The sequence below is a fragment of the Pipistrellus kuhlii genome, unplaced genomic scaffold (assembly GCF_014108245.1).
Source record: "Pipistrellus kuhlii isolate mPipKuh1 unplaced genomic scaffold, mPipKuh1.p scaffold_m20_p_16, whole genome shotgun sequence".
Lineage (NCBI taxonomy): Eukaryota > Metazoa > Chordata > Mammalia > Chiroptera > Vespertilionidae > Pipistrellus > Pipistrellus kuhlii.
The window spans coordinates 27,341,880-27,367,684 of record NW_023425471.1 but is presented as its reverse complement, the minus strand read 5'-3'; the positions used below and the strand labels follow the sequence as shown (position 1 = coordinate 27,367,684).

Sequence of the window (25,805 nt, the reverse complement as noted above, 5' to 3'; positions counted from 1 at the left end):
CTATAGTACAATTTCACAACCAGAAGATTGATACTGATAAACCCATTGACCTTAAAAAATGTCCATTGACCTTATTCAGATTTCATTAATTTTATATGCCCTCAAGTGTGTGTGTAAAATGTGTACATTTGTATAATTAAGTTCTATTCAATTTTATAGCTTGTAGATTTGTATAGTCACTACAAATAAGCTATAGAATTGTCCTATAGAAAGTATTCCTCATATAATTCTTTATAGCTGCAGTCACCACCATATCATGTCTCTCCCTAACTGCTGAAAATGGCTAATCTCTACAATTATGTCATTTCAAGAACATTATAAAATTGGAATCATATACTATATATCTTTGGGATTGCCTTTTATAAGTCAGTAATAATTCCTTCTAGATTTATCCAGGTTGTTGTATGCATCAATAGTTTCTTTTATTGATGAGTTGGTATGGATATTGGTTTAATTGTTCATCTGTTAAAGGACATCTGGACTGTTTCTAGGTTTTAACTATTATAAATAAATCTGTTTTAATGATTCATGTAACATTAATTGTCTGTATGAACATTACATTTTTCCCCCTCTAGGACATATGCCTAGGAGTGCAATAGCTACATAATGGTAATTGCATACTTTCTTTTTAATGAAAACTGTCAAATTGTTTTTGAGTGTCTGTACCATTTTCATTCTCATCAAGTGATTCAGTTTCTTAGAATCCTCACCAGCATTTGGTCTTTTTGGTGTTATCACATTTTTAAAATGTTTTATTTCAACATTTGAATTTTGATATTTGATACATTCTCATTCTCAAAGGTGTGTGGTTATATTATATAGTGGTCTTAATTTGCATTACCCTATGACAAGTCATGTTGATCATTTTTTCAAGTGCTTATTGGCATCTGTACATTCCCTTTAGTGAACTGTTTATTTGTGTCTTTTGTATGGCTTCACTTTTGCCTCCTTCCTCTACCTAAAAAGTTTGTCTAAAGTTTTCAAATGTCTTCTATAGTCCTTTCACTGACAAGCACTTTAGTGACAGAGAATCATAGCTAAGGAAATTTATTGGGTCTAAGCATCTTCTCTAGCCACCCATCTATCATCAAATAAATCCCAATTAGTATCTCCCTGAACCTGGGGGATCTGAAGTCTTATCCCACAGTGTTTTGGGGGACTATGATAGGAGAGAGATGAAAATGGAGTTTCTACTAACTCCAAAAGTCCAACTATATATATAAAAGTCTAAGTGACTGCTGGACCATTTGACCATTTGACTAGTAGCTATGATGCTCACTGACTACCAGGGGGCAGACACTCAATGCATGGGCATGGAAACATAGGACAGACTGATGAATCAGAGAGGGAAGGGGGAGGGGAGGGCTGGAAGAGAATAACCAAATATCTTATATGCATATTAGAGACCTGGTGCATGGATTTGTGCACCAGTGGGGTTCCTCGGCCTGAGTGGATTGGGCCAAAATCAGCAGTCTGACATCCACTGATGGTCCTGGATTGTGAGAGGATGCAGTTCAAGCCGACGTACCCCACTGGTGCATGAATCTGTGCACTGGGCCTCTAGTATTAGCATATAGTAGCAAAGCTTCAATTTGTTATTGCAGAAAGATCCTTATGCCCTGTCTTCAGTCTTCCTTGAGAGGCTCCAGAGACACAGTTAAGCATACAAATAAAAAAGCAAGGCTTACATGCCTGTACTCATTGGAGTATGAAAGACAGCTCCAGAAGTTTTCCTCGGCAGCTCCTCAAGCTTTATTACAGTATCAGTTCCAAGATTGATATAATAATTGTTTTAGTAAGCAGTGGCTGAGTATCAGGCCTTGTGCATAAACCTATTAAGGGGAGATCTGATCCTTTATGCAGTTGGCAATAGACAAATTCATAAGCTTGGATGTCATTATGATTTGAGGACAAAAGTGTCATTGTTTGGGTAGGGCTAATGATGCACCTAGACATGGTCTGTTAGTTAATAGTTAATTACTAGCCTCCAAACTGTTTCTTCCCCAAAAGGTAATATACCAAGCCCCAAGTCTGAAGCAACATTTTTTCTAGGGGGTCCTCTTCCCTGTTAGAAACTCTAATCATCCCATAGGATCTTTGAACCTGGACTTACAGGAATGAGTGTGAAGAAATATCCTCTCTTCCTTTTCCAACTTATAATCTAAGTTATGTAGTCATATAAACAAGATAATGTATGCAAAGTGTTTAGCTTGAAAACTTGACACTCAGTAAGACTCAGACTGAGTTCTCCCATTGACTTATGTTTGAATGAGAGGTGTTGAAGTGTATTATGGACCTTTAATATGTTACTGTAATTGCCAGGTGGTAACTTCAGGCACAGAGAAGAAAAAGGAGCTGTTTAGAGATAGGAGCACAAGCAACAGTGATTAAAAAAAAATTCAAGAACAGGAAACATTTTGTGCAGGTTCCTAGGGTAAAGGAACTAGGAGAGCTAGCACACCTCTTTAATTTTCTGATTTGGTGCTAGGCATGTTCAACCTCTGTATACACTCTAAGGCAGTCAGCTCTATCCTCCCTGACTTGGTGACATTTGGGCAAAGACTTGAAGGAAGGGGAACATAAAACAAGTGGAGGAGTGGAAGCATTCCAAATAAAGAGAGAATAGTCACTGCAAAGGCCCTGAGGTGGAAATATACTTGGTTTATTGAAGAATAGGAAGGAGGCCAGTGAGGCTAAAGCAAAGTGAACAAGGAAGGGGAGGTGAGAAAAGAGGAGGTCAGAGAAGTACTTGAAACCAAATCAACTAGGGTAGTGTTTTTCCAACTTGTCTATACATTGGAATTACATGGGGAGTTTTAAAAACAATCCCAAAGTTCAGTTACCACGGGTAGAGAGTGGTTCTGCCTAGGATATAGAGAGGGAAAGGAATCTGATTTTTTCTAAATTTCCCAGTTGAGTTAATGCACAGCTGGTTTGAGAAATGATAAAGAAGGGCCTTGCAGTCCTTTGTAAGGCTTTACTCTGAGTGACAGGGGAAGCCATTGAAGGATTTGAGTAGAGGACTGACAACATGGGCCTTATGTTTTGAAAGGATCCCTCTGGTTGCTGTGTGAAGATTAGATTGAAATAGGGTGCAGGGCTGAAATCGGCAGAGAGAAAGGTAGTGTGATAGCCCAGGCAGGAAAGTGTCAGAGACCTATGTGGTAGCGGAATGAATGTTAAAGCTGGAGCATCTGAGATGTGACTGAGATTATGAAAAGAGTAAAGTGACTTAGGTTTAGAACCCATCCCCAGGTCTCTCAACAAATGTGGTCTGGTAAGTTTAAGGACTGAAGCTCAAGGCCAGGGCCTCAGGTATTTGTGGTTCCCCTTTAATTGGCCTGGTAATAACCCCCCTTTGCAGCCTTTTCTTGATACACAGTGCATGAGGATTTCATCCTAGCACTCAAAGTGATTCCAGGCAACCAGGCTGATTGGAAAATAGTCACCAATGACTTACTTCCTCAAGAACAGTAGGGACATTTTTACCTAATTTCCCTCCCCAGGTTACAAAGATGTGTGACTTGATCCTTATAAAGAATACCCAGCCAGAGCAGAAATGGAAAGCAGCAGAGAAAGACACGAGAGAAAGTGGAGATGGTCTGACCAAGAAAAATTTTCCCACATACTTCCTAAATCTTGTTCTTCATAGGATAGAGAAGGGCATGAACCTTGCTTTTCTTTGTGTTTTCTCTCCAATACTGGACAGCTGGACTGGAGCTGAGAATGTGTGGTTAAGGACTTTGAAACTGCCAAGTTCTCTCTTAAGACCAGTTTGAGGCACAAATATAAAATTGATGAAGTATGTCATTGGCTCCAGTTCTGTGCTATTGTCACCCTTAATGTGGCCCTGTTGTTATTGGAATGAGTCTTTGGAAAAGGAGCTTATAGGCCCTCAATGGGGTCCTCCTCTACCCCTCACCTACCAAATAAGCCCTACTGACCCCAATTATGATATCCAACGGTATGGCTTGTGCAATTCAGTAATTAGTTTTGTAGAAAATTTGTAAATTACCCTGAGTAGTCACTGATTCCATTCCTGTGGAAAAATTCCCAGAAAAAAAATGGTTATCTCTCCATTTCCAAGATATCTTCCATAATGGAGACTTACAGCAGGCTTTGGGAAAGTAATCATCTCACATGCAAAGAACTTTATACTTGTAGGGAACCTTTGAGATTTCCTTGCTCTGCTTTGTTCTACAGTGAGTATGGCAATTGAGGACCAGGCAAAGAAAATGATGTTACCAAAGTCATATTACCATTTCGTAACAAAGCCAATACTCAATTTCTCTAGACTCACAGTCCAAGGTTCACACCATGCAAAAATTTTCCTTTAGAGCTTGAACCAAACTCCCTACACAGCTATATAGGAGCAATGCTTGGCCTGACTGCACAGATATATGTGTCTAAGGACAGAAGGTGGTGATAGGTGAGACATGGATTGGGGGCTATCCAATTGTGCTTAACCAAGGAGCCCAGAATATCAGGTGTCTGTTTCAGTGAGGTTCAGCCTGGGAGGGAAGGTAGAAGTTTATCCCTCAGGTAACTAGTACATACCCATTCTTCAGGTCCATAGTCTTCTTGGGCCTAAGGAGAGAGCAGTGACTCCTGGAATCATAGCAATATTATCAAAAGTATTTGGTGGGTATTTATATTTGTTTTATACATTTGGCTGACTTATTGGGCCCAGCCCAAGACTCTCTAGTTACCATGGCTTCTCTCCCAATAGCAAAAGAAGATATGGCATATTTGTTTTACAGTGAGTATGGCACTTACTTCCATACTTCCTTAACTTCCTGCATCTCTCCCTCTTAGACCAGTGGGCTCAAAATAACAAGGATTTCTTCCTACCTCTTCTGTAGAACTCTTCCTTCTGTTGGCCCTCCATTTCTATCCCCCATCACAGACAGACTGCAGCAAGGCCCTTCTCCGAATTGTGTTGGCAGAGAGCAGTATGTCTCTCAAGCATGACCCTGCATGAAGTAAGTGATGAATGAAGACAAACAGCTTGGGCTTCTGCCAGGCAGAACAGACACTCTTTGGAAGCACCCAGAAGTTCCTGATAAAAGCCTATTGGACACAGGATTCTCTCCAGTATAGGCTGGGGTCATAGGTCTGCTGTCCTCATGGAAAGGGAAGATCAGAAGAGGCCTTGTGTTCCTTTTACACTAATAACAATCTTTAGTTTGCTTCCAAGAAAACTGGGAGCTGAAAGCTTCTGGAGAACCATTTGGTTGAGTTAAAAGGGATTCTTCTCTACAGGTGGTCACAAGGAGTTTAGGCCCAGGCCTGAAAGAAATATGGCCAAGCTGAAAAGAAGACTGTAAGTAAGAATTATTAATAAAATAGAGACCCATCCTTTAATACTGGTCTCATCCTATGGCTTATGTTAACATGAGACATTATTTAAAACACACACACACAGTGTTAAATATAATTCACATACCGTAAAAGTCACCCTTTTATAGTATACAATTCAGTCGGATTTAGTTTTTTCATAGTTGTCCAACCATTATCATTATCCATTTCCAAAATATTTTTAGCCCTTCAAAAAGAAAATCTACTCATTTACATTTGTTCCCCATTCCATTCTTCCCCCAGCACCTGGCAATCACTAATATACTTTCTATGCTATGGATTTTATTTTTCTGGTTATTTCATATAAATGTAATAATATAATATGTACTCCCCCTTTTTAAAGTATTTTATTGATTTTTACAGAGAGGAAAGGAGGGGGATAGATAATTAGAAACACTGATGAGAGAGAAACATCAATAATCTGCTCCTGCACACCCCCTTCTGGGGATATACCTGCAACCAAGGTACATGCCCTTGACCAGAATTGAACCTTGGACCTTTCAGTCCATAGGCCAATGCTCTATCCACTGAGCCAAACCAGTTAAGGCAATATGTACCCCTTTTTGTCTGCTTTCCTTCACTTGGACCAATATTTTTTTAAAATATATTTTATTGATTTTTTACAGAGAGGAAGAGAGAAGGATAGAGAGTTAGAAACACCGATGAGAGAGAATCATTGATCAGCTGCCTCCTGCACACCCCCTACTGGAGATGTACCCACAACCAAGGTACATGCCCTTGACCGAAATCGAACCCGGGACCTTTAAGTCCACAGGCTGACGCTCTATCCACTGAGCCAAACTGGTTTCGGCATGGGCCAATATTTTTAAGTTCATCCATGTTCTGGCAAGTATCAGTACTTTATTAATTTTTACAGCTGAATGATATCCCATTAAAAGAGATGTGACATGTTGGAGCAGGTGGCACAATTCTAAGAACTACTGAGGAGTGATGTTGGAAGAGATCTTCCAATGGTCTAGAAATCTCATATTACTGATGGGAAAACTGAGACTCTGAGTTGGACTATAATTACCCAAAGTCACCAGTGAACTGATAGTAGAGCTGGGATTTAAAATAAAATCTCTAGATAACTACTTCAACATTCCATACAGCCTAAGTAACATCCCTTATATTTTAGTAACTATATATTATTCTTTCTATAGGAAAAAGTATACAAATTGAACTCAGCACACCTCTTAAGCATTGCCAGCCATAGATATGGGTTACAATAAGCTAATCACTCTCTCCCCATACCATCCTACTGACCACTTTGCTGGTGAATGGTATCACTTCATTCATTCATTCATTCATTCATTCTGTTTATTAGTTGTCCAGTAAGCAGGCATTTATTGAATTGTGGTTCACAATCTGGTAGAGAGTTGTAGCAAGGACACAAACAACAAATTAGAGGATGTAGAATTAAATGTGATTATGATAAAAGTGCGCTCATTTTCTATGGCTGATGTAACAAATTACTACAAAGTTAGTGATTTAAAATAACAAAAATTTATTCTCCTACAGTCCTGAAGGTCAGAAGTCCAAAATGATAAAATAAGGTGTTGATAGGGCTGTTCCTTTTGAAGGCTTTGAGGAATAATCTAATCCTTTCCTCTTCTAGCTTCTGGTGGCAGTTGGCACTTCTTGGTTTTTGGCCTCATCAACACAGTCTACAGGGACAGCATCTTCAATCTTTATCTGCTTCATCTTAACATTGCTTTCTTCTCTGTGTATGTGAAATCTTCCTCTGGCTCCTTCTTATAAGGATAAACTAGAGGCTTGTTGCATGAAGATGCATGCAATAGGCCTTCCTTCCCCTGGCTGCTGGCACTGGTTTTCTTTTGGCACCCGGGACCCAGGCCGCAGGGGAGTAAAGCCTTCAGCCTTCAGGCTTGACTCTAGCCTCAGTGGAGCATTCAGCCTTCAGTCTTCAGTCTTTAGTCTTTGCTTTCAGGTGGAGTCTTCAGTCTTCTCTCTGTGCCTATGTATGCAAATTAACCCACAATATTTGTTGGGTTAATTTGCATATTTGCTCCTGATTGGCTGGTGCGCATTGTGGAGGTACGGTCAATTTGCATCTTTCCCTTTTATTAGTGTAGATAAGATTGCATTTAGGGCTCACCTGTATAATCAAGGATAATTTCCCATCTCAAGATCCTTAATTTAATTACACCTCCAAAGTCCTTTTGTCATGTAAAGTAACACATTCACAAATCCCAGGGATTAGGTTGAGGACATTTTTGGGAAGCCATTATTCAGTCTACCACAAGAGGTAAACAATTTAAGGCTGATGTAAAGCATAAGATGTAGATACAAACCTGGGAGAAAACTGTCAGGATGAGAGGTGAGAGATGATGCTAGGGTTTTTCTCTTTATAACAGTAACTGGCTCATATTGAGTTCAGAAACAAGTTCAACACCATTCTCAACTGCTCATTAGAAACAGTAGCCCACTCTATTAAATATAGCCAGAGAAGTTCATACACAGTGAACTAGGCTGTGGTGAAAGGCTTGGGGATATAGGATATATGTACTGCTTGACTTTCAATTAGGAAAATTGTGTAGCAGCAATTTGCTTTCAAAATGTTGGTCCAATTTTATACAATCTTTGGGACAATGAAAGGCAGAAGATGCTAGGTGGGAGAACTATTGTTTTCTTATTTACCTTAACTCCTGGATGTTCAAACATTGCTTTCTGGCATAGGTGTCCAGTGAATATTTGTTTACCTGTTGAATCCCTGGGAAACTTGAAACACAGGAGTAATTCTTATGGTCACAGCCTGTTAGGAGGTAAGCAGCTGGATAAGAACCTCGAGCTGTTCCTTGTGATCAAATTTCTGTAATTATGTTTCCCCATGTGTAGAAAAGCCTCTCTTGGGAAAATTTAGTCCTCCTGCATCTATATATCTCTCTCTCTCTCCTATCTCTTCCCACTGCAGAGGCTGTTACTTAACACAAAGATTATTATTAATTATTATTATTTTAAATATGAAAAGGGGAGTAATTATAGCTATATTACCCACAATCCTTGTGGGTAATATTATTTAAAAAAAAAAATATATATATATATATATATATATATATATATAAATTTTTCTTGTCTATATTGTATAGAAAAATGTGCCTATTTCAAAATTGTGCCTTGTTTTGAAAACTTATCTGAACTCATCAACACAAGCCCTTTGGAAGAGTAAAGGGACTTGCTTCTACAGGAGGCCAGGCTCTTTCCCTCAGAGTATGATTAACCATTGGTGATCTGACTCGGCCTTGATGAAGGGTAATGGGCCATGTATGACAACAGGGAATCTGGGACTCATTGTCTTTCTTTCATTGTACAAGGGGAAGAGAAGCAAACAGTTACAAAGCTTTGCTTATGGGCCAGGAATAGATCAAACCATTGATTTTTTTCTGAAATACTGTGAAAAAAGTCTTAATTATGGTCATTTGACACATGAAGAATACTGAGGCTCCAAGGTGATGAAGTGTCCTGCTCAAGGTTTTCCTCTAAGTTTTTGAGGTGGCATGATTCTCTCAATCTCTCAGCAGCTACTTATCATCATACCCTGATGATAAGACTAGGAGCAGGAGGAAACAGTGACAGGTAGGCAAAAAGTAGGTGGAGTGAGATGTGATAGAAACCCCAGATGTGGCTTCTGCATGGAACTAACAGGCTGTTCTGGAGAGTCAGAGTCCACCTGGCAACTCTGTGGCAACTTTACAAGATAAAATTTGTAGTGCCAATTCACTTATCATGAATGGCTACTGAGAGAATTTCAAGGAAGTCTTACCCGGGGAGTGCTGCCTCATATAACTGCCTCCATTGAACACTGATATTTTTCAAATGCTGAAGTGCTTCTTGTGCCCCCCTGCCATGTTATACAGATTTATTTGTATAATTGCCAGGTTGATTAGCCTAATTTCTCTATTTCAGAACAGAAGTGTGTCCATTAAGCCCTCCTAAAAAATTCTAATCAGTGCTCCCACCTACTAAGCAAGGACTTAAGTGCAGGTTATCCCAGCCAGGAGACATGATCTTGGATAGGCCCAGCTCCTTCCTCTTAGTGCACAACTGGTGAGAGCTAAGAGAAAGCACCATTTAAGTTCCTGGGCCCACCGCTTTGCTTTCTAGCCTTCTCTTTCTCAATTGTGCCAGGTTTGTTGGTTGGAAACATCTGATTACAGAGCTAATAAAAAGGTGGGGGTTAAAAATGCACACTGAGATTAACGTAGGGGAAATCAGCCCTCCTGGGGGTGTCACAGTCTTCAGGAAACTGGAAAAACTGGATTGAATGGGTCTAGAAAATGTTAATGTTTGTCTACAGTTGATCGCGTCCTCCTACCTCACCCACCCAGTACCCAGCATGTTTCCCAGGCTTCCCCTCGGGCAGAAGCGGGGTCCTGAGGTGAGGGTGTGGCCCTCTGCGGGGCGCTCAGGTGGCGAGTGCAGGTGGCCCTTTAGCAAGGCCTGCTAAGGGTAAGGATCCCTTACCCTGTTGTCCTGGCCATTTGCTCCTGGGAACTCAGCAATTAGGCTGGTGGAATGTTTGATTTGCAATTCAAAGCTTGGCCAAGGAGTATATTGGGCTGCCAGACTAAAGCAGGCAGGGGGACGGGTGGGGGAGGATTAGTGACTAGCAGGTTTGAACTGCCCACCCTGGGGCGCTCCAGCCTCCACCCTTTGGAGTGAGTTTAGCAAGGTCGCTCAAATCCTCCTTCTGGGAGCCTGGGAGGGAGTGCGCATTGGCCTTCGGCCAGCCTCCTCCAGGCGAGATGCAGAGTTCCCATCTGAACTTCAGAGTTGGGCCCCTCCTACCTCTTCCACCTCCAGCCCCCACCCGCCACCCCCTTCCCCGTCTCTTGGGCTCCATCTTCCGCCAATTGTGACCTGAAGAACCCACTGTCCCGACGGCCAGTCGCTGGCGAGGTGCAGCGACAGGGAGCAGCTCGGTCGAATGAAGGTCTCCAGGGACCCTAGCTGGCGCCAAATGCACCTCCGCCAGCACTCTCAGGCTCGAACATAATCTGCTGAGAACAACCACAGCCCCGCGAGGCATGGCTGGGCGCCTCGGGCGATAGGAACATCCTGCATCTGTCTAGCTTGGTTGGCTAGGCGGTGGCCAGCGGCGCTCCTCTGTTTCAGAAGCCGCCGCTCCTCAGTGGGTTCTTCCCGCTCCAGGCTGCGCAGGACGCGGGACCTCCAGCCACCCTGCAGTCCCTGGACCTGATCGCCGCGTGGCACAGCGTGGCAGAACAAGCAAAGCCTAAGTGTGGACTCACCCGTCTACGGGTTTAGTCGTCTGACCTGGCGCTGCCCCTCGCCGCTGGAAAGGTAACACCCGCCGCGCGCTCCCATTGGAACCAGAGTCTAAGCTATTAGGGGAATGGCCCAATTTTGCCACCAATTTTGGGAAAGTGGCAGAGATAGAAACTACTCAGGGAGCCTTACTGGAACTACTGGGAAGTGCCAGAGTTGGGAGTTGAGCGGAGGCGCCTTCTGGGCGCGACTTAAGGAGCAGCAGCCAGTTTGCATGAGTCACCAGGCTAGTTTATGGATTTAAGGATGCGGGGTAAAACCTTATCCACACATGAATAGCCCTTCGGTGGGGATGGAAAGGGTAAATGGGGAAGAGAGGAGGTGGGGGAGGTGAGGAGCCAAAGGCAGTGGTTAAGGAAGCTACTAAGAGCAGCAGAAAGTTGTTAGCTTCCCAGGAGGAGGAGGGTCCCAAACTCTGCCTCAGGACCGTCCATCACTTAGCTGCCCTGAGGAGTTGAAGGTCTGCTCATTGTTAAGGGGCTCTGCGGTAATAGGGTAAGTGTAGTTCTATAGTTCCACCTCTCTAGGCAGAGACCAAGTAACAGCCTCTGGTGACAAATATCATGGTTTTGTGGAAAATGAGGCAAACCTTAAGCCACCTATCTGCAGGAAGATGAAATCTGCTTGGGTGGATGGTAGTCTTACAGTGAATCATGGTTAGGGAAGGGAAGCAGGGAAAGGTTGCTCTCTTTAGATGTCTGCAAAACTGTCCTATGGAAAATAATTATGTTTGTTCTGTCTGGCTCTGGAAAGGAGAACTTCAAATGGGTGGGAATTCAACATGGTGGAAGCCACCAGGAGGCAGAATTAAACTTACTACAAGGAAGCACTTTCTAATAAGAGTGCTTTTACTCTGTATCAGGCATTTTACTAAGTACTTTACATTAATTACCCCACTTAACATTTAGCAGAGTTTGGATCTGTTCAATGATGAATTAGAATGGCCAGGATGCCTATGAGTCACTGGAAGACCTTAAGCAGAAAAGAGGTCCCAGAACCACCTGACTGCTATATTGTGGGAATTACTCAGGCTTCATGTAGATATTCACACTATGTTACTAACAGGGCTTTATCATACCCTGAACATTCAGATCCTAAATTAAGGGATCAGGGATTTTCTTTTAAGAGTACCTAGAACCCAAGAACCTAGGTATCGCAGGTCCAGACTCCTCACTGTACTTGTACTATGATTCCTAGGTTGAAGGCTCAGGCTTAGTAAGAAATGGTTATACTTGTGCAGCTTGCAAAAGCAGCCTTTCTGGGTAACTGCCAGGTTAGCAGAAATGCACATTTAACTCCAAGGTACCGTATTTTTCGGACCATAAGACGCACCGGACCATAAGACGCACCAGTTTTTAGAGAAGGGAAATGAAGAAAAAAAGATTCTGAAACAAATAGTGTCCTAAAATATTTTATGTGCATTAAAACCCAACATCACAGTCATAAACACATGTAATCAACCCTGTAAAGTAAACAGCAGTATTTAGAACCATTTTAGAGCCAGGCAAGCACACAGAGACTACACAGAGCCGGGCAAGTAAAAAAACTTTTTTTTTAAAGTATATGTGTAGGCTATGCTTGGACTATAAGACGCAGGGACTTTTCCCCCCCACTTCTGGGGGAAAAAAAGTGCGTCTTATGGTCCGAAAAATACGGTAATTGTTCCAGCTGGATACCTAGAGGGAAGGCTGATCTTTTGAAAGTCAAGATTGCTTAAATGTGGGCAACTGGAGACACCTTTCTTTGAGAAAGGTGTGTGTGTGTGTGTGTGTGTGTGTGTGTGTGTGTAGTCAAGGACAGGATGTTTGAAACAGAAAACAATACCCCCTCCTCCTGGTGAAAGGAGACAACGTATTCATCTAGGCTTCAGCTCTTTCTGATCTTAGGTTAAGATGAAGTTGGTGACAACTACCTGTTGATTTTAGTGGAGTTAAAAGAGGCTTGTACAAGAGATTCTGTCGCCCCTTCATGTTGTGACTTTAGAGATGCCCCAGCCGTTCTCTAGGTCTCATGTCTCCATTTATAAAGCCAGGCTGGGATCTATTTTGAACTAAGGTCTTAAAACAAAACAAAACCCAAACCCAAAACCTTTGTTTTGGGAAGTGAAATTAGATGGAGAGGGAAGGAACCAAAGGTAATGTGCATAGATTTCCCCATGTAGTGGTTTCTGAGACAGTAGCTGCATGTTGTTGCCTTTGGAAAATGATTTCTCTTCCTCCAACACAAAGCCCTTGTCCTTGTTGGTGGATGATTAGTAGGAGTGTCATTGAGCTGAATTCTTTGTAAAAGGCGAAACATTTATGCGATCTGAAGAGAAACCAGAGTATGAGCTGAATTCTTTGTATATTTCCTTTCTCAAAATCCCCTTTCCTTTCTTTCCACCTTTTACTAACACTTCTTTCTCCAATTTCCACTGGCCATTGCTCTGCCCTTAACACCTGGACAACTAAGTGGTTTCCAATTCTTCCTTATAACACACAGGGTTTTAATGTACCTTTTTGGCTATTTATTATCTACTAGTAGCCCTGTGCATGAATCCATGTGCAATAGGTTGCTGCTGCCCTCCTGTAGCTCTCCACCCACTGCCCTACCCACCTGTAGGTCCTCCTGCTTCCCCCTCATAGCTTGCTGCCCTGCTCCATCCTGTAGTTCTCCTCCACCCGCATGTAGTTAGCTGCCCCACCCTCCTGCAGATCCGTAATCCAGTTGTTATAAGGTCAGTTGTTATGTCTCATGGTGTAGCGGATAATTAGCATATTCCTCTCTTATTATATAGGATGTGCATGTGAGCACCTATTTCTGTAAGGTAGATTCCTAGAAATGGAATTGTTGTGCCAAAAGGGTTATGGTTTAAAATTCTGCCACCCAAACATTTTCTAATGGACATTTCAAACATATAGAAAAGTTGAAAAGATTGTATAGTGAACACCCATAAATTACCTACATTCTATCATTAATATTTCACTATATATGATTTGTCACATATCCATCTGTTCATCTCTATATACATTCATCAAGCCATTGTTTAATTTATGTATATCTTATGAATTAAATATGGCATTTTTAAGTATTTGTGTTTTTCTTACTACTACAAAAGCTGAGCCTATGAAAACATTTTTCTGTAAATTGTCTCTTCATATGTTTTGTCCATTTGTTTGTGACTTGTTTGCATTTTGCTATGGTTCCATGAGAGTTCTTTTTATTTTGTAACTAGTGGCCTGGTGCACAAGATTCATGCACGGGGCAGGGAGGGTGTCCTTCAGCCTGGTCTGCACCTTCTCCAATCTGGGATACCTCAAAATTTACAGGGATAGGGCCTAAATCAGAAGTCGGACATCCCTCTCACAATTTGGGACTGCTGGGTCCTAACTGCTCACCTGCCTGCAAGCCTGATTGCCCCTAACCACTCTGCCTGCCAGCCTGTTTGCTGCTAACTGCCCCCCACCAGCCTGCTCACCCCCAACTTCCCCCCCTGCTGGCCTCCTCACCCCCACTTTCCCTCCCCACTGGCCTGCTCACCCCCAAATGCCCCCCCTGCTGGCCTGCTCACTCCAAATTACTCCCCCCCCCCCGCTGTCCTGATCACCACTAACTGACCCCCACTGATGGCCTGCTCAACCCCAACTGGCCCCCTGGCTGGTTTGCTCACCCCAACTGCCCCCCTCTTTCCCCCACCCCCCCACCCCCACCCCCTGCTGGCCTGATCACCTACAACTCCCATCCCATCCTGGCCTGATCACCCTCAACTGCCCTCCTCTCTTGGCCTCTAACCGCCTCTACCTCAGCCCCACCACCATGGCTTTGTCCAGAAGGATGTCCAGAAGGTCTCCTGGAAAGTCTCCCAGTCTAATTAGCATATTACCCTTTTATTAGTATAGAGGCCTGGTGCACTGATGGGGCCCGGCTGATTTGCCCTGAAGGGTGTCCAGGATCAGGGTGGGGGTTCCCTTGGTGTGTGGGGTCACCTGCGGTGGTTTGCATGCTGGCCAGGCCCCCATGGGGTGAAGGTCCCTGCTGAGGCTGTGTGGCCAGCCTGGGTGAGGGGCTGATGGCTGTTTTCAAGCTGGCCACACCCCCTTCAGGGTGAGGGTTCCTGCTGGGGTGCCTAGCCAGCCTGAGTGCAGGGCTGATGGCTGTTTTCAGGCTAGCCATGCTCTCCAGCAGGGACCCTAACCCCATGGGGGCATGGCCAGCCTGGGTGAGGGGCTGAGGGCTGTTTGAAGGCTGGCCACGCCCCTCCATTGGGGTCTCTTACTCTATCGGGGTGTGACCAGCCTGAGTAAGGAGCTGAGGGCCGTTTTCAGGCTGGTCACAGCCTCTTCAGTGTGGGTAGTTCTGCTGGGGTGCCTGACCAGCCTGGGTGAGGGGCTGATGGCTGTTTGCTGGCTGTCCATGCCCCCATTGGGGACCCTCACCCCATGGGGACATACCCAGCCTGGGTGAGGGACTGATGGCTGTTTGCAGGCTGGCCAAGCCCCCCAGCAGGGACCCTCACCCCATGGGGGTGTGGCCAGCCTGGGTAAGGGGCTGAGTGCCATTTTCAGACTGGCCACGTCACCTGGTGACCAAGGCCCCCAGCCACTCCTTGAGCAGAGGCCAGGGCTCCCAGCCCTTCTTTTTATGTTTTTGTTTTTTGCCACTCCTTGAGAGGAAGCCAGGGCTGGCTGGAAACTTGGCTTCCTCCATCACCAGGGGCAACCCAACCCTCCTGCTCGCTCCAGCTCCTTGATCACCACCATCTTTGTTGGGTTAATTTGCATAGTAGCTCCTGATTGGCTGTGGGCATAGAGGAGGGACGGTCAATTTGAATGTTTCTATTTTATTACTGTAGACATATCTTTAGGTGGTAGTGATATTGCAGAACTCCTGAGTTTTTCCCCCAAACACTATTTTTGATGACAGAAATGCTCCTTTTCACCACCACCCCCATCTTATACCTTTAGGCTGTCATTATTTATCACCTGAACAATGAGCAGAATGATCTTTTTAAAAAAACTCTGATGGCGTCACTCCCTTTGTTAACACAGATCCGATGGTGTCAACAGTACCACATTGCTTACAGAATATAGTCCAAGTTGATCTGACAACAAACTGCTTTTCTATTGCTGTTTATTCTGCTCTAGATTAAAACTCCTGAATACCAGCCAAATTTGGCAACTTGCTGTTCTTTAAATGCTCACACTTTTGCCTCCTCTTTGTTTTTCTTCAGTTCTTCCATCTAAAATGTTTTCCCTCCCTCCCATTTCCACAAATTTTGTTCATCTTTTAAAGCCTGGAGTAAATGCCACCTCCTCCACATGGCCTTCCCAGAATCTGTTTCTCCCCCAAAAAAGTATACTTCAGAGAAGTAAAGGACTGATTGCACAAACTGTCCTCCCTCTAGTTTCAAGGTCCTCAGCCTGAGAGCTCAACCTTTAGGGGTCGAAATTAAAATTCCTGTGAAATTTCCCCCTCTCATCTCTCTCTCTCTCTCTCTCTCTCTCTCTCTCTCTCTCTCTATATATATATATATATATATATATATATATATATATATATATTTCTCTCTCTCTCTCTCTCATCCCTCCCTCCCTTTCTTTTTCCTTCCCTCTCCCTTCCCTTCCCCTCGCCCTCTAAGTTTTTCTCTCATACACAATCATGAACTAGTTATCACTGTCTTCATAGTTATGTGCATATGTGTATTAAGTTTTTGTTTTCTGTTTCTCTAAGGGCTTTAAGCATTACATGCTCAGAAATCTAAAAACTTAGCCTGAAAATAAGCAGAGAGCCACACACCTAAATAATGACATTTCCATATCTGCCTTGGAATCCAATTTATCTGAAGATTTTGAGCTGAAGCACAATAGAGATATAAGGAAGAGTTGAACAACCTGGGATATGTTTAGTGCTGACATACATGTTTTCCTGATGATTTATATATATGAAAGTGTAATAGAAAAATCAACCAGATGGTGGAATGACTGGTCACTATGACACGCACTGACCACAAGGGGGCAAACACTCAACACAGGAGCTGCCCTCAGTCTGCAGGCTCTGACCACCTGATCGGGACCTGCTGGCCAATCTCTCAGTCTCTCCTCCCAGCTGGCAGGTTCCAATTACCCAATGGAGAATGGGAAACCGGGGATGGGTGGTGGCAGACAAGAGTGGCACCAGACCAAGGTGGGTATGAGAGAGTGGGATGGGCCCTGATTGTCCTGCCAGTCACCCCCACACACAGAGGGTGACTGCTGGTGGAAGGTGGAGCCAGTGAGCAGGCAGGAACTGCCAACCTCTCAGGCCTTTTCCCTGGTTGGCCAGCAGGCTCCGATAGCCTGATGGGGAACAGGAAACTGGGAGTGGGTGGTGGTGGACATGGGCAGCACCAAGCCAAGGCAGGTGAGAGTGACAGGGGCCCCAAACACCCCACTGGTCACCCCACACACAGAAGACGACCAGCATCAGTGGCAGGTGGTGGGTTGGCTGCTGGCGGCTGGGGAAGATCAACCCTGATTGCAAGCCAGGCGTAGGGACCCTACCCATGCACACATTTTGTGTGCTGGGCCTCTAGTGTGTGATATAAAGAGCATAAAAAGGCCAGGAAAGGGGTTGATGGATGGAACCCATAGAACTATTGCTGTGGTGTGTTTGGGGTGCTATTGATTTGCTAAAGTCATTCTGAGTGTAATGTGGGTGAAACTACCTTATTATGTCATGTTGGACTATGCCACGCCAGCACAGCCAAAGTTTTGGTGATCCTGAGGGAGGGCCGGTGAAGGATGAAGAATAAAGACAGACAAAGAGAATAAGCTGGGTCTAGGTGGATCTTCTGTGCCTTGATGAGGTCACAGAACAGATCCAGACTGCAAAGCCGATGCTTTATTTATAGTTAGGAGCAAAGAAGGTAATTTACAATGTTCTTGTAAGTTTCACTTGTTTTGGCAACACTTGCTGCCCCTCCCACAGCTAACTAGCTACCCAGGAAAGATCTAGGGAGCAGTCACTAGGTCAAGCTTTATGCTTAGAGGACTGTGATCTCTAAGCTGGGACTTGTTTGAGACTTTGCCTTCTGGGTTATGAGCAAGAAAGAGCAGCATCAGTGGCACATGTGTTCCCCAGAGGCTTGGTACACATTCCTATAGTTTGATTCTCAGAGCTTACAACAACCAGCTTACAGTTGCTATTTGAAGTCACTTCTGGCTTTTTGTACCCATCAACAGACCCACTTCTTGACTAGCACCTGAAGCCCAAATCTCAGGCTCTTGCCTTCAAAGCATCCTTCTAAATTAGCCCATCTCTCCTATTTATGCATTCCTGTATTAGGGCAACTGACCCTTAGAACACCCAATTGTAGACCACACTCAAATAAAATGTAACTGAACTCCAGAAAAGTGTATAAAGGACAATATATAAATAAAACAACAGTGAACTCTACTTCAGAAAGACATTTTTTTCTGATTTAAAAATGGAGGGAAACACTGTACTCAACAAGTTTAAATTCTCCTCAACTATACTTCAATCCACATAATGGCCAGTTCAAAGCTGAGGAAAAAAATAGAGGGGTAGAAATAGAGAAAGAGAGAAAGATTGGGTGAAGGGAGGTGGGATGAAAATCAATGAATGACTAATACTCAGAAAAGGAAAAAATTAAGTTCTTTTTTTAAAAAAAATAATAAATACAGAGTCATTTATTTCCATGTAGGAATCTTGGCAACATTTAGCATTCTGACTTTTCCTAATTCTATAATATTACCAATGAAAATGTGAAACAATGATCCTATCATGAATTTACATTTCCCCCTGCTTTGAGAAAAAGCAAAATGTTGTCAAATGTAAGATGAAATATCGTGACCTTTATTCTTGAGCTTTCAGAGCTCCTTTCTAAAGAGGTAAACTATTCATGACAGCTGATCAGAGGCAGTGATCAGAGTACCATTGTCCTAGAATATCTCTGGTCTCACAGAAGTAGGCCCCCTCCAACAAGCCCTTTGTTCCTTCTTCTTTGCTTTCCCATACCTTACCTTGCTTTTTGCTATCTTGGTACTTTCATTACCACCATTCTGTAAGCTAGTTTGGGGTTTAGGAGCTCAGGGACTCAACTTTTGGAAGATAAAAATAGATAAGGAAAGTTCGGCTCTCAGTCTGAAGATCTTGAAACCAGAGGTGGTAGAGTTTGCACAGTCAGTCCTTTTTTTCTTATTATCCTGCTGATGGGAAGTTGTTGGGAGCTGACCGTAAAGCTAGAGTTCAAGAGACTGTTAGCTCTAGAGCCTGGGTCATGATCATTGCCAAAGTCAGATAATACTACAATCTGATTTTATTCTAGGGCTTCTGTCATTTTCCCCAGATCCCCTAACAAGTGATGAAGGCCCATTTGCTTTTCCGGCTGGTAAAATTTTACTCCTATGAAACAAAATGAGGAAGAGCTGAGGGCCAAGGCTTAAAAGTGGGATGGGATGTAAAGGGAGCCTGCAGGGACTTCAGAGGGGAACTGGCCAGTCAGAACAGAGAGAATGGAGTGGTTTCTGGAATAGCACAGGCCTTGGTGGGCAGAGACTCCCTTCCTGTCTATCCTGGCTTCTGACAGAATCCTAAGCAGGAAGCCAGGCTATACCCATATTGTTCTACAGGCCTGTACTACAGATGTCTGTTGGCCTCCTCACTCTGCAAGAAAAGGCAAAGGGTTGATGGGAAAGCTCTGGACCCTGTGGCCTCAGGTCTCTGCTCCTCTAACCCTTGAGGAAGGGACTAAGTGATTTCTAAGGGCACTCATACCTCTTTTGTTCCTAGTTATAGAATTCTCATTCAAGGAAAGCAGATACTGGGTCAAGAAAGTGAGGTAGGAGAATCCAAGATGGTTGCACAGGTAAACACCTAATCACAGCCGCACACAACAATTTCAATAAAATACAACTAAAATATAAAATGGACATTACCCAGAACTACAGGAAAGTCAACTGACTGGAAATTCTACAACGAGAAACAAGGAGAAAACCAGAGGGAAGAGCAGAGGAGCTGTAAAAGCCTGAGGTATGGATACACACTGCACGTGCGTAGAGGACAGAGCTGGAGAGGAGGGGGCGGCTGAGTGCCTGGCTGGTGTTCCATAGCGGGAAGGAGATAAAAGCTCCAGACTGTGCTGAACCCCAGACCTGACAGCACTGAACCCCAGTTCTAGGCCAGACCCTGGGGACCCAGGCTCATACAGAGGGAGCTGGGCTGTAAGGCGGAACCCCTAGGGAGCGGGGAAAGGAGGTCCCGGAGGTGCGCACATTGCACACAGAGAACAGACAGTTGGCTGTGCTGCTGGATTGCCCTGGCGGGAAGGAGACAAAAGCTCCAGACTGCTCTGAACCCCACTTCCAACTGAACTGAACCCCAGTTTCGGGCTAATTGGGGGCGAGCCTAGACTGTTTGGTAGGAGAAAATTGAGGCCACTTTTCTCTCAGAGGTGCTTACAACGAGTACTGAAGGACCCTAAGGAATACTGAGACTCGGGAGCCACATAGGGCAGGGCTGACGGAAGCCAAGGCTGTAGGCTCCACCCTGAAACTACATCCAAGCAGAACACAGACTTTTAAGGCTACCAACTCAGGGAAGCTGTGAAAATGCAGAGACAAGGAAAAAGATCACAAACGAAAGAAATGGAGGACAAAAAGTGACTGGATATAGAGTTCAAATCTATGCTTATAAGGTTTTTCAAGAATTTCCTAGAAAAGGTCGATAAGACCTATGAGGATATGAAAAGGGATCAACTAGAATTAATAAGGAATCAACAAGAAATAAAAAATACATTGTCTGAAATAAAAAATATTACACAGAGTCCTAAAAACAGAATGGAAGATAGCAAAATCAAGTCAAAGATTTGGAACATAAAGAGCCAGAAGACACTCCTCTGCAGAAGCAAGAAGGCAAGAGAATCCAGAAAGTTGAAGATAATGTATGAAACCTCTGGGACAACTTCAAGCGAACCAACATCAGAATTATGGGGGTCCCAGAAGATGACAGAGAGCAAGATAATGAAAACATACTGAAAGAAATAGTGACAGAAAACTTCCCCCACCTGGTGAAAGAATTAGACTTACAAGTCCAGGAAGCACACAGAACTCCAAACAAAAGGAATCCAAAGAAGACCACACCAAGACAAATCATAATTAAAATTCCAAGAGCAAAAGACAAAGAGAGAATATTAAAAGCAGCAAGAGAAAAGCAGGTAGTTACCTATAAAGGAGCACCCATACGATTGTCAGCTGATTTATCAACAGAAACCATGCAGGCCAGAAGGGAATGGCAAGAAGTATTCAACGTGATGAATAATAAGAACCTACAGACAAAAATAATCTATCCAGCAAAGCTATCACTCAGAATTGAAGGCCAGATAAAGAGCTTCACTAATAAAAAAAAAAGTTAAAGGAGTTCATCACCACCAAACCAGAATTATATGAATTGCTGAAGGGGGTTCTTTCAGAAGAGAAAGTAAATAAAGATAAAAATTATGAACAACAAATATGTAACTATCAACAAGTGAATCTAAAAACCAAGGAAATTAAAAAAAAATCTGATGAACAATATTAACTGTTGAATATAATAGAATCAGAGGTATGGAAGGGGAGTGAACTGATGATTCTTGGGGGAAAGGGGAGAGGGGGGTGTGGGAAGAGACTGAACATAAACTGTGCACCTATGGATTAGGACAATGGAGGGTGGGGAAAGGGCAAAGGGTGGGGTGGGAACCTGGTGGAGGAGCACAACGGAAGGACGGGGAAAAAAGAGGAACATTTGTAATAATATGAACAATAAAGATTTATTAAAAAAAAAAAAAGAAAGTGGGGTAAGAGCAGGATGTATATAAGAAGGTATTTCTGGGTGACAAGAATTTCCCAGGGTAAGTGTTTGTACTGGGTGTTGGTATTAGAACTGACCTTAGACTATGATAAGTTGGGGTGTAAGTCAGATAGCTCTGACTGCAGACCCAGGGACTGTACTGGCCCTGCAGGCTTCTTTGTTTAGTTATATAAAGGCTTAAAAAATCTTCATATATAGGCGAATTCACAAGATGACTCCTCTTTCCTACACTAGTGGTGTATGAGGAGATAGCATCCAGAATACAATGCTATCCTCTTCCTTCTATCTTCATTATATCCTCAAACTGCAGTATGATCACCTAAGTTCCAGACAAATTTGGCCTGGCCATTCACTGTTCCCCCAGGGAGACACATTGGGTTATGTATGTGAAACACAGAGTGATTTTCCTTTGGGTTTGGATCTTATCCTCTCCTCTCATATGCTCCTCTTCAAAACTCTGGATCTCTTTACCTTCTTAGGCTTGCAAGGTGAGAGAGATCCCTAAACTAGTAGTGAGTCTACTAGTAATAAGAAGTGGAGAGTTTTGTTGGCCTTTGGTCTTGCCTTTTGAATGAATGGACCAGAGTTTTCTGCACTAATACTCAGTTGTCTGTGGCTTAAACTTGGAGTGCCAACTGCCACCTGGTTAAGCCAAGAATGACTGAATGAATAGACAAAGCTTCAGCTCATGGTATATATCAGCTTAGAATAATATAAAAAAAATTTCTAAAATTGTTATATCAAAGTAGCATATTTAAAACTACTACTAATACTTATAGTATGCAACTTTTTAGTTCACAATTTTGTTTATTTTGCATTTATTAACTATAAGGTACTGAGTTGTACCCTAAATATATCAAGATAGGAAAATGTGGTCTCTCCCCTACTGTGGGAGAGATGAGAAGTAAGTAGACTGATGACAGTGCAGTGTGCTAAGGAAGCTTACAGGAAAAAGAAAATGCTCTCTTTGGGCTTTGGGGCAGTACTAGAGTTGGGGATGGGGACCAGGAGAGGAGATCTGCAGAAGAAAGTGCCATACAAGCAGAGCCTATGAATAGTGAAGCTGAGCAGAGGCCAGGAAGAAGTAATGTTTAAATAGAGAAAGAAATCTGTGCAAAGCTGTATGTAGAGTCAGAGCCTGACATATTTCTTGAATAGGAGATAATTCACAATACGACATAAACCGAATTGTGTTACTGTTCAATATCTTTTACCAACTTGACATTGCTCTTGGACAGGTTCAATTCCCTTCACATGTATCTTAAGGTTCCTATTCTTTCTTGTCTTTCACAGCAAAATGTAATTTGTGCCAGACACTGTTATTGATAAGACACTGTTCTTATCATTTACTCCTCACAACAACCTAGTTTAACCTCCTTATGCAGGAGCTAGCTGGCAGGTTTGGCCAGTTTGAAGGCTCTGTGGTATAGAAGTGTTGCTTAGCCTGAGCCCATGCTGCAAATCCAAATGACCCTGCAACAGTGGTAATGAGCTACCCACTCCTCTCCCTTATCCAGAGATAGGCCTATGGAGATAAAGGTTATAGTTGATTTGGGAGAGGGAATTGGATGAGGAGATGGATAGGATGGGAAACAGTAAGAGTAACTTTCAGTCTGTCAGAATTTATTGAGGGCCAACTATATGGTTATTCAAGGACCAGGCCATTTTGTAAAAGGGAAGAGAAGCTATGCATGGGTGAGGAGGTAAGAGGGGCAAGGACCCAAGCCCTAAGGTGTTCACATCCAAGACCTCCTCACTGCACTCCTGGAGTGTCAAAGAAAAATTAAGTTCTAACCTATGTGGTCCAAATACCCAAAATCTCAAAGAAAGAGGAAGCCACTTCCCACTGAGAAGGATCAATGCTGACTTTTACAGGGTGTGTGAGATGGAGCAGAGATGATATTCCAGGCAGACTCCGGGGAATTATAGCTGAATTCTAAACAAATGATAATCCCCTTCCCACTTTCCATGTGGGGAAAGTACTTCCATTCTCTCCTCACACTTTCTACCCTTCCCCTATCATGTCCCTTGACTGAACAAAGATGCATCAGCAATTAGAGATGCCTCTCGGGGGGTTGGGTAGTCTTACAGCTTTGTGAAGTGATTTATTTAACCTTTGGTCAGGATAGTCCACTGCCCCAGACCATTTATAGGAGCACATTGTTGGACAAGGCCCATCAAGTGGGCCATGCAAAGATCAGAGAGGGTCGTTGTGCCTCACTCTGACAAGTATGGGAATAAGACAAAAGTTTTTCTTTGTTTCTTAAGTTTTTCATGTTACTAAACACCAGTTTATTATTTAAAAAAAATTTAAACTTCTTAAAATTTTTATTGTTGAAAGTCTTACAGATGTCTCCTTTCGTTTTCTCCCTTTGACCCCTCCTCTACCCTACCCCCACCCTCTCCAGGCCTTTCCTCCACCATTGTTTGTTCATTGGTCATGTGTATATGCATATAAGTTCTTTGATTAATCACTTCCCACCCCACCACCCCTTCTCTCTGAAATAAGTCAGACTGTTGCATGTTTCAATGTCTCTGGATCTGTTTTGTTCATCAGTTTAATTTGTTCATTAGATTTAACATATAAGTGAGATCATGTGATACATATCTTTCTCTGACTATCTTATTTCACTTAACATAATACTTTCCAGTTCCCTCCATGGTGTTTCAAAGGGTAAGAGTTCGTTCCTTTTTAGAGCCACATAGTATTCCATGGTCAAAATATACCGTAGATTTTTTATCCACTCATTTGCTGATGGGAAGTTGGGCTGTTTCTAGATCTTAGTTATTATAAATTGATTTACTATGAAATAGGGGTCCATATATTCTTTATCAGATATAAGTATTGCAACCCCAGCTTTTTCCCTCCTCATTTCCATTTGCCTGAAAAATGTTTTTCCATTCCTTCACTCTCAGTCTGTGTGAATCCTTTGTTCTGAGGTGGGTCTCTTGCAGAGAGCAAATATATGTGTCATGTTTTCTTCTCCATTCAGCTACCCTATGTCTTTTGATTGGTGCATTTAATTCATTTATGTTTAATGTACTTATATGACTATATGTTTGTTGTCGTATTTATCCTTAATATTTATGTTTCTTCTTGCCTTTCTCTTTCTTCTTTTTACAGCAGTCTTTTTAGGATTTCTGGCATTGCTGGCTTGGTAGTGATAAACTCTCTTAGCCCTTTTGTTTGTCAGTGAAGCTCCTCATTCCACCTTCAATTTTGAATGATAGCCTTGCAGGGTTTAGTATTCTTGGGTTCAATTGCATGCTTTGCATCACTTTGTATATTTCATTTTGTTCCTTTCTGGCCTGGAGTGTTTCTATTGAGAAATCCTTTGATATTCTAATAGGAGACCTCTTGTAGGTAACTTTCTGTCTCTCTCTGGTAGCCTTTAAGATTCTTGCTTTGTCATTGGTGTTTGCCAATTTAATTATGATATGTCTTAGTGTCGGTCTTTTAGGGTTCATCTTGTTTGGAACTCTGTGCTTCTTGGATTTGCATAGTTTTTTTTTGTTTTTTTTTCTTGCCAATATCAGGGAAGTTTTCTGTCATCATTTGTTCAAACAGGCTTTCTATTCCTTTCTCTCATCCTCTCCTTCTGTTCCCCTATTATATAAATGTTGTTTCATTTTGTGTTGTCCTAAAGCTCCCTTAGGCTCTCCTCTTGCTTTTTAAGTCTTCTTTCCAGTTGCTGCTGTGTTTGTGTGTGTTTTTTTCCCCTACCTTATCTTTTAATTCGCTGATGCAGTCCTCAGCTTCTTCTAGTCTACTGTTTAAGACGTCCATTGTGTTCTTCATCTCCTCTTGGTTCCTTTTCATGTTGGTGACATTCTTATTCAGCTCCTTATAATTCTCATTGAGTTGTGTGTATTTGTCATTGAGTTGTATGTATTTGTCATCCAGCTGTTTGAGCATCCTTAGAACCATTACTCTGAATTATTTCCCTGATATGTTGCTAGTCACAATTTCATTTAACTCCCTTTCTGGTGATTCCTCTTTTTCTTTCCTTTCGGGATTGCATTTTTGTCTTCCCATGTTTTGCTGTAACATTTTATTTGTAGATCCAATTGTTTGCTACCCAAGTTCTTTTGGGGATGGTGCTATTGTTGTGATATAACAGGTCTCCTGGGCTTGGTAATCTAGTGTAGCTTCCTGCTTGAGCTATTTGGGTTCTCTTGATGTAGGCTTGTGAGCTGGAAATGTGCAACTGCGGTGTCTAGAAGTCAGCAGCCATGTAGGGGGGTACCCCAATTTTTTCTGTCTTGTGCCCTTGATTGAAATCATGCAAGCCCAATAGGGATTCACAATGGCT

At 42.8% G+C, this 25,805-nt stretch overlaps 1 protein-coding gene across 1 annotated transcript in view; it reads left to right on the top strand.

The window, feature by feature from the left end:
• The first annotated feature begins 10,273 nt into the window (after positions 1-10,273).
• Positions 10,274-25,805, top strand: part of ARHGEF9 (Cdc42 guanine nucleotide exchange factor 9) — a 314,280-nt gene continuing 298,748 nt past the window's right edge. The window contains exon 1 of the mRNA XM_045582383.1: positions 10,274-10,683. The gene's annotated coding sequence lies outside the window, so the exon portion shown is untranslated. The remainder of the gene's footprint in view (positions 10,684-25,805) is intronic.